This window comes from Macrobrachium rosenbergii, chromosome 56, assembly GCF_040412425.1.
Source record: "Macrobrachium rosenbergii isolate ZJJX-2024 chromosome 56, ASM4041242v1, whole genome shotgun sequence".
Taxonomy (NCBI): domain Eukaryota; kingdom Metazoa; phylum Arthropoda; class Malacostraca; order Decapoda; family Palaemonidae; genus Macrobrachium; species Macrobrachium rosenbergii.
In genome coordinates, this window is record NC_089796.1 from 18181802 (window position 1) to 18191801 (window position 10000).

Consider the following 10000-nt stretch of genomic DNA (forward strand, 5'->3'; position numbering starts at 1 on the left):
GATCAGACTTATTTTACGTGGCTAAGAACCACTGGCTACCTAGCACTGGGACCACAGCTTATTGTGAACTGAACCACATTATAGCGAGAAATGAACTCTATCACCAGAATCAAATTCCTCTTATTCTTCACTGGCCGGTCGCAGATTCGAACTCGCGTCCAGCAGAGTGCCAGCTGAGAACGGAACCCACTCTACCAACGAGGAACTCTAATGAGAGAGGGAGAGAGAGAGGGGGGGGAAGATTTTACAAAATGCAACAAGCTATTTCAAATTGTAAAGAAGGAAAACTGTGTTTATAGCGATATATATTATATATATATATCGTTTATATATATATATATAGTTATATATATATATAGATATATATATATATATATATATATATATGTATATGTATATATATACCTTTATTAAAGTGTATGCTGCGCGTACAAAATACATTATAAAAGAAAGGGCATTTAGCAAACTATATTCTCATTCACTAAAAAAATATATGACCTACATCAGAAAAAGAAGCAAATAAATATCTTGTTTGGGCAGAGATAAAATAAAGATGTTTACATCATGAAATGACAGACCCACTTCCATTTAAATCGTTCCTGACTGAAAAGAAGATTAGGAACGTGACAAAGAAGTTTTTACCTCTATCAGGATCAGTGGACGATGTTAAATAAATTAACCCTTTCCCCAATTAAATGTCTATCACTTACAAAGATCGATAGAGAGAGAGAGAGAGAGAGAGAGAGAGAGAGAATTTGTGTAATCCAGATCAGAACTGTGGCGAAATGAATTTAAATAAAGCTGAACTATAACACCAATTGACCTTCAATTTACATCGTAGCATCATCAGCAAATCTAACTATTTTGTGAGAAATTACATCCACGCAACTATCCTCACAAAACGAAATATTATAAAAAAAAATAAAGTTATCGACCAGTACTAAGATCGCGAATGGTGACATCAAAAAGGCAAGCACGCCACAAACATTTAAAGATGATGTCGATTCGGAACAAAATCTCGATCATATCGTCATCAGAATGGAAAATCCATTTCCAGTCGTCGAAAACTACCGTCCTGATGTTAAAAAAGAAAAAAAAAGAAAAAAGGAATTTATCTTACAAGGATTTGTTTTGATTTCATTTTTAAGCAATACCCATACACCCAAAAACTGAAAATTACGTTTATTAAATCAGTATTCAGATGTTTACTTATTCTTCAGTAAATGTCTCAACGGCCTAATAATAATACTGATAATAACAGTATCTCTTCTTCACCAATTCCTCGGTAGTATAGTGGTTAGTATCCCCGCCTGTCACGCGGGAGGCCGGGGTTCGATTCCCCGCCGGGGAGGCGATGTCTTTTTGCACTATTGTGTTAGCCAATTTTCGATCCTGAGGAATGGTCGAAGATGAAAAAGAAAAACTTAAATCAAGCATCCCAAACCAAAGTTTCGATTTAGCCTTCATTCTAAAGTGATAATTTACAGAGGGGAGATCCACTATTTGTAATAAAAATATTTCTTATGTCTCTATGTGTCTGTGGGGGTGGGCGGGGCTCGTGGACTGTGGCCACATTCAGCTTTAAATAATCTTACTCTTCAAGTTCAAGTAAAACTGCCAGGAATTCTAAATAGGTCAACCGGCGCACACGCATACATAATCTTGGGTTTTCCTTCCACCATATTTTAGAACTTACAGATGGCCTTGGTAATCTGTTACCTTTCAGATGGAAGAGGAAATACAATATCTGAAGCAAAATAAAAGAAAATAAAGATAAATAGCTACTTGAATCAATAACAGAAAGTCTAAAGATTTTCCGTCTTTGTCATCTATATTAAATCTTTCCGTTAACTAAATCATAATATATAAGTAATAAGTTGAGGGGAGGGAAAGAAAGTCAATGGAAGGTAAAGACTGGCAGCTTTACGACTGATGTACAGTAATTTATGTGTGGGTGGACAGTGGAGAGGCGTGCACATCCGAAATTATACATGCATAATACGTCCGGTTTTCCCTTCACGGCGTTACACTTTAGCTGAGTTTGCATTATTGTCATTTATCTTGGGCACTTCCCTGTGAATTCCAATGTCCTCGTTAATAAATTTTTTTGCTTATTGGCTCAGTTGGTTGACCACTGTCCCGAGGTTCACATCAGGCCTCTTCACGTCAACACCGTGTCCGTGCTTGCATAAGACCAGCTTAAACTATACCAGCCAACCTCATGTCCTTTCTGCTTCGACTTCCTGGGCCTTCCAATTAGTCAGTGTCCTGCCTCTCCTCTAACTGAATGCTAACCTCCCATTCTCACTACCTATCCACACCATCTTCGTAAAATTTTGTTCAGTTCTTCAAAGGAGGGCCTTACCCACGGCTATCATAAGTAAACAAATACTAAAAGAAGGATACTCCAAGGTAAATAGCAAATTCATGAGTGGTTCGTAAAAGAAGATAAAGACAGAACAGAAAAACAAAAAATAAATATTTACAAAGCGTAAACAAATTGAAAATGGTACACTGATCTGGTTATGATGCGCAAATGTGCTTGAACTAAAAGAATTTGAAAGAGTGGTAAATGTGGAAAACAAATCACGAATCATTTTGACCTTGAAAATCAAGTTTTAATGATCAAAAGAGCCTACCCATACCAACAGCCCTCAAGGATATTAATAAATTATCTTCAAATATTATACAATTGTAGGTATAGGTACTTAACAGCTCTCACAGAGCATACGGTGCATTTGTCAAAGATAATGCATTTAAGATCGGCAACCTCACCAACTTAATGCTAAATTGTAGACCAAGACCGAAGAAAACAAACAAAACGAGGAAGGGGGAAGGGGAGACTTCACCCAGACGGCAGAGACAGCACTGTCTTCGGAAAGAAGAGTGATACTAGTTAGCAGATGAAAGGAGTCAACATTTTACTACTAAAAATTGTCTCTTGGCACACATCTCAGAAGCTCATATTTTGAAAGCTTATCAATTTAAAACCTACCGAAAAGTTTGGAATTATTAATCTTTCTGGCTTTGGAATAACTAACAACCCTCTCGGAGTTAAATCAATTGCAAATCCGAGGAAAGCTTTATGAAGACGCTAAAATTATGATGATCTGAATACCTGCAACCAGTGACGCAAGACTTTCAGCCAAGACAATACCATCCGCCTCTTTAAGTTGTGATTAAGTGAACCTTTCAGGGGCAGAGGATAAAAATAAGGGATTTATGCAGACTTCAGTTTAATGGAATTATACGACGCCCGTTGCCAGCTAAGTGAAGTCTTTCTGGCGATTAAGACAGAACTGGAGAATTTTAACAGCAGACCATATCTTCAGCCTAAATATTAAAAAAAAACGTAACATCACGTGACTTTGGTCATAATCGGTTTACTTCGTCTCTGGTAACAATATCTATCTGAAGTCGACAGATGTGTGTGTGTTCATATGAAATGAAGTAAATTCTTGTCCTTCTTGATGTAGTGTTAACACTAACCTCAGTCTTCTATTCAGCGTGGGTAGAAGCCCGACGTAACGAGAATTTCTATATTCATTTCTTTTCAGTGGAGATATTATATCCTAAGATATTAGTATATATGGAAATTAAGAGGTCTTTGTGGACATTAGAGGTGAACGTGGCTAGTAAGTAATCACGTGTACAGGGCCCCCTTTCCTCTCATCACTTCTTAACTGAACTTTTACTTCCTTTTATATCTACGCAATGAATATAATTTAATTTACTGCCAGGGCTGGCTTTGAATTTTGGTATTTATATCCAAAGGTATTTTCACTATAAGGAAATTAGGCTATATGCGTATAAGGAACAGAAGATGGCAAATTATTTCGACCTATGAAATGAAAGAAGCACCTGTGGAAAGTCAAAAAAGTTTTCCCAAACTTTTGCTCAACCGATAAGGCCACCAACAGCAAAATTCGACAAAATTTAGACCACCAACAGCAAAATTCGACAAAATTTAGACCACCAACAGCAAAATTCGACCAAATCCCAAATTTTGGAAACTGATTGTATTCCAAAGCAAAACGTCTTTCGAAGCCAATTCTAATTAACCAGTTTTATTAATTAATGGTTCAAACACTACTAGAATAAATCAAATGAGTTTGACCTAAAAGTTTAAATGATGTGTAGTGAATATCCACCTTGCGCTGAAAAAGTAACCCTAAGAAAGAGTATGTGGAAAGGGGCGTATATTATCTTCCACAGCATCTACAAAAACTCAGTTCGTATGTTGGAACACACCTTTTCCAAGCTGCTTTTTAAATTCATGAACTAACTTCCTTGGTTTTAAACTTTTGAATGATAAATGACAAAAAAAAAATTGTCGAGCCCTCTAGCAAATGCTACAGTTTCAGTTGGGGACTTTCTCAAATAAATTCAGGTCGATTTCGAACTATAACCTATTCAGTAATCACTAGTTCAACAAAAACAAGGAAAAATGTTCCGTTAATGGGGGAAAATATCACTATTAAGAAAATGTTCCTACACCAAATGCTGTCAGATGGAAAATAACGCTTTATATTTGTCTGCCTAAATCTATGCTGAAGTCTCAGCCATCAAGTAGTCACGAGTGCACGAGGCCGAACAGTGGGGAAACACCCTTCCGTTTAACATCCATGTCTAACTAAATTGATCGGTATCTCGGTAGTGATAAATAATAACTAAATTGGTCGGTATCTCGGTAGCGATGAATGACATGACAGTTTAAGATAAAGGAATTTGGGTACTTGGCAAATATTACGAATTTTATACAATTCTAATAATAAGGTTTATAACAAAGAGTCAGTCTAGCCAAATGAAATTTCACGCGAATTTCGGATATCGTAATAAGTATCCATTAACTCTCAAAGTTAACCGAGCAAAAGAGGACACCAAAAATATCATCCACGAGGAACAGACAGCAACACCTCAACCACCCAACCCCCCTTAAACATATATGCAATCTATTGGAATTATATAACTATCAGAAAACCGTAAATAGATTCTGCAAGCTCAATAATCTTAATAGCCGTATCTGTAATATATTCTATATACACTTTAATTGCTTCAAGGGCATAAAAGACAGCAGACAAAGCTATGCGAGAAAATTACAATCAGATTGAGGAAAATATTAAACGAGGCCCGCACATGGCTTCGATAGTCCATAAGTTTACAGCCGCATTTATTGCTCCAGACAAAACAGATGACACTCACATCCATCAACGGCAGATGAAAGGCCACCACAGAAATATTAATGCAGTCAACTTGGCGAGCATTACTTAATAATCATGAGGATGCCTCTTAAATATACAACAATCCCACTGAACTCCAGTCACCTGCTCACTGCCTAAAAGAAGAAGCAGGCATAAACAGAAGTCACCTGCTCCATCTGGAGAGCTTACATAAAGTCTTTGGCGACACCATAAATGATTTAATTCAGCGGGTCCGGAAAATTAAACACGGTGCATTTGGACAAAGTATGAAAACATCTTTATTTGAATTTTCTTCGACGTTTATTTTTTTTTTCCTTTCAACTAAGTTCTTTAATCAGAGAAAATATTTGTTAAGCATGCTACGAAACATCGTCTCAAATCCTGTCTTTCTTAGTTGGCGTACCGGACTTTTGGCCTCTGAATTTCCCTCAGATGTCTGACATGGTAGACTGTAATATCGTTAGCAATATTGTTTACGAGATGCATCATATCATCAATAGTGCTTTTTCATTCTTTATAACCTAAGATACTCCACGATGCGGCTAAATTTCAATGATAACACCAGTTAATCATCCAAAATTCATTGTGTCAGAGGGATTTGTTTGCCATGGAACAGTTTCTCCCTAAAAACAAAATCCTGAAATATTTCATGACCTAAGGTCACAAAGAGTCACATTACTTTAAGGTAGAACAAGAGCCTTTCTGGGACATAGACTATCTCGTGGCAATAATTTCATGGCAAGAGAGAAATTGTCTTCGCAAGTACCACCTTCAGCACAGAAATAATCTCACTCATTTACAATATAAAATTGCGAAACGATTACCTTACCTGTCACGGGTGTCTCTGTTATGCTCTGTAAACTGCTAAGTTTCTTACCTTCTGCAAAAAGGGAACAGGGAAAAATCAGTAACCTGGCTACATGAGAATTAAAAATAGAACAAAATAATTACAAAGCATTTATAAAAATAAATTTTATCGATTCCGGTTTAATAATAAGAATGCTAACTGTGATACTTATAAGTCAGGTTGTTTAACGTAAACGAAATTAAAAAGGAAAATAAAGACATGATTAATTATTCTTCTTGAAATAATATGCATATTTTAACTAATATTCATTTATTTCTAAATATAAGTTTATGCACGTTTTAATAATTGTATATATATTAGCGTTTATATTGTTTACGCAAAGATCTCTTTATTTACCCATATATTAATATATGGCCACGGTTATTTACATTCTTCGAATTAAGAAGACACATTTAGATCGGATATTATAAATATTGCAAAACAGAATTAATTTAAAGAAAAAAAAGAAGCCTTATCATTTAAATGCAAGACTCGTCAACATGATAATCCATGCACTTTTTACGCACAGTAAAAAAGAAATAGTTAATGAAGAAACGCCACACAGAAAAAAGATGTATTATTAAAAAGTAATTAACACAACCCCTCATTTTGTTAAAGAAACGCCATATAAAAAACATTAATGCTTATACTAAAGAGCAATCGCCATTTTATGTAAAGAAAAATGTGAACAGATCAGAATTTCTACATCGTAGTCACAAGAATTTCCTCATTAACTTAAAATAAAAAATCTGAAGACACACCATCTGATCTTTAATCAAGAATACCTCCCATCTGCTCAAAAGAATAAAAATGAAGGAAGATCGCGTAGAAAAAATGGTCAAATGTGAAAATAAAGAAGAAATGAAATGTGGAAAGAAGCATTGAAAATAAAGAAGAAATGAAATGTGGAAAGAAGCATTATAGAGAGGAATATCCTCATTTGGTAAAAAAAAAACAAAAAAAAACAAAAGAGAGTAACGAAGAAGAAGAACGGATCTTGAAGCGCAGTTAAGGGAAGGGATTATTTTTAGGAGCACCCTGGGTGCAGTCTCTCTCTCGTGTTCCTGTATACGCCAGGATCTTTCTCTCGTCGAAAGAGATGTCGAAGTATTTTATCATAGACATCTAATACATCATGCACGAGCTATATAGCAGATCATTTACATATTGCCTGGGTTGCATATGATTGCACTAATGTTTATACTTTTTATACCTACAGAAAGTACACATCCTGCAAAAGGTATACAGACTGATTGTACACAATCTGTGCATGGCATGAATACAAAATTTATGCAATCTAACCATGGTATAAGATGGAACTTTAAACAATCTGTGTTAGGTAAAGAACACTTTCTTTAGCCTGAACAAGCACATGGGCAGACTTTGAAAGACGTACACTGCGTATAAGGGATAATTTTACATAAGCTACAGGGTACAAGGTAGGTCTTACGAATTCTGCAAAAGGTATAAGAACGAATTTTATAAATATAGTTTGCACAAGGTATAAGAAGGCTTTATAATGAATATGCAATGTATGAAGTAAAATAATATACAAAATGCATAATGTATAAGGCTATATTTTATAAAAGATCCGGAAAGCATAAGGACAAACTCTACACAAGAAATACCAAGTGTAAGAGAGGTGACTGTAAAACCTGCGCAAGTCATAAAGCTAGGCTTAATAAGACTTTGGAAAGTCATAAAAGCAGACTATACAACTTGCGCAAGGTATTTCAACAGAATTTTTCTACGCGTCGATGTCGTAGTTAGACTTGTTTTCAAGACTTTATACTGTATATGTGTGTCATACATGGAACCCTAAAAAACTTACTCAAGTCTTGTGAGTGCTGGTCAATTACCTCGTAAAAAGTGTCAGAACATTTTGGGAAACTTGACGCAACAACAGCAATGATAATAAAACAGGTCTCAGAAAATAACAGTAGTTACAACGCCAATATAAATGTTATCAAAGTTGGCTAAAGCTAACAAGAGGGGTGGGAACATTTTTACAAAATGCAGAGATTACTGCTTATTTCGCAAAACGATAATGAAGTTTAAACAAATGAACAAGTAAGGGAAAATACGTCTTTTGCTAGCAGCCCGATTAATCGGAATATAAAACCTAAGTTCAGACCAAAAATGCTGCCAGTTACTAATCGCAATTAATTTGCATATTGTTCACTGGAAAAACTTATTACTGCAATCAGGCGATAAAAAATGTTTATGTAAATACGGTAAGAGTAACTATCTTGAAAAGTAAAGACTTTATTACAAAAATCAGAATTCAGTTAAACAATAATGGATGTCTTGAAATTAGTATCAATAAAACGGAAATATAGAGTTCATTTATGTAATCATTCGCAATAAAGGGAAACCCCACCCCAGGTCCAAGTCAAGAACAGCCATGAATCGTCTTATTTCTGGCAAATGCAACACGGATGTGAACCATATTTACTTCCCCGAGAATCTTTGCGAAGCTGGGCTCTATATTTGCCTAGAGATCATGTAAGTCGCCATGGGTCACAAAAACTTCCTGTGATATCGTTGGTGTCTTTTACATGACGTTGTGACAAAGCATCAGTCGGATCTTGGTTGTTGCAGTTTTTACCAAGACCAATGGCGATTGGACGGGCAGCCTAGCGCCCTGATCTTGCCAGGCTTGACGTAAACAAGAAAAAAGAAAGGTGTATTACCAAGAGGAAGCGGCAGATCTTCCGCCTTTCAAAGGAAGGCGGGTTAGAAGAGTCAGGAGGAAAAGAAACAGAAAGTATAGCCAGTTTATGGATAAAGCTATCCCTTTCACACAAGTGTAGCGCTCAGCTGACATTTGCTAGGTTCGTGGTTCGCTCATCAGCTTACCCAGGGTTAAATGGGTAACAGATCCTACTGGCGTCAAGGAAAAGGGGGCGTGGGGCCACCAACCTTACTCCTAAAGACATGATGAGAAACTGGAAGACTGTATCCTTCAGGCGTCACCTTTCCCAAAGGGGAAAAGACGTTTGAGAATATATATAATATATATTATAGATATATATATATATATATATATATATATAGAAATAATCAACACACAATCACGTGTGGAACAGAAATAAATTTCTTGCCTTTCAATTGAAAGACCTGGGTTCGATCCTCTGATGTGAGTCAGATTTATGATATATATATATATATATATATATATATATATATATATATATATATATATATATATATTATATAACTATATATATATATATATATATATATATATATATATATATATATATAATATATATATACATACATATTACTGATAGATAGATTACTTGATAAATAAGAATGAGAGAGAAGCTATAATATTCCATAAACCGAATAAGTTCTAGTTTGCCAGCTAAGAGGGGAGATTATTTGGTAACTTAAACATAAAAATACCAGCATCACTATCAGCAGTCGACATCTTTGTTTTATACATCTATTGCACGCTTACCGTAACTTTAATTGATTTGTTCATCATGAATTATCAGGGGCAACAAATTATCTATTTCCGTTATCGATCCCCACTAATAATTTTCGTGATTTGTACGGTAAAAGTAAATCGACTGCAATACTCACTTCTGTGATACAACGAAGTGTAATTATATGCACAATAAAACTGAAAACAATGTTAAGGAAAATGGAAAAAGAATTTAGGTTCCCTATCCAGATGCATTTTTTAACTTAAGCACCTCTAAACACATCATGAGATATTTACCGAAGAACCACAAAAAACAAACGAAAAATACAACAAAACAAAACAAAAAAATACATGTAAGTGCGTAGCCTCAATCCGACCTCACTGGCAGAGATAATAATGCAACCATAAATTCCTTCACGAATCTCCCTCTATTCATGCGATTCGATTCACTGCCAAATCCGGTTAAGAAAAAAAAGAGTGTTTTTATTATACGGTTTTTTCTTATGCACAGGGGGTAAT

General features: G+C 35.3%; 1 non-coding gene across 1 annotated transcript; it reads left to right on the forward strand.

Annotated features, from left to right (window-relative positions):
• Nucleotides 1–1279: 1279 nt before the first annotated feature.
• TRNAD-GUC (transfer RNA aspartic acid (anticodon GUC)) lies at nucleotides 1280–1351 on the forward strand. Its single transcript has one exon. It is a non-coding gene; the product is annotated as a tRNA-Asp (tRNA).
• The last annotated feature ends 8649 nt before the right edge of the window (nucleotides 1352–10000 follow it).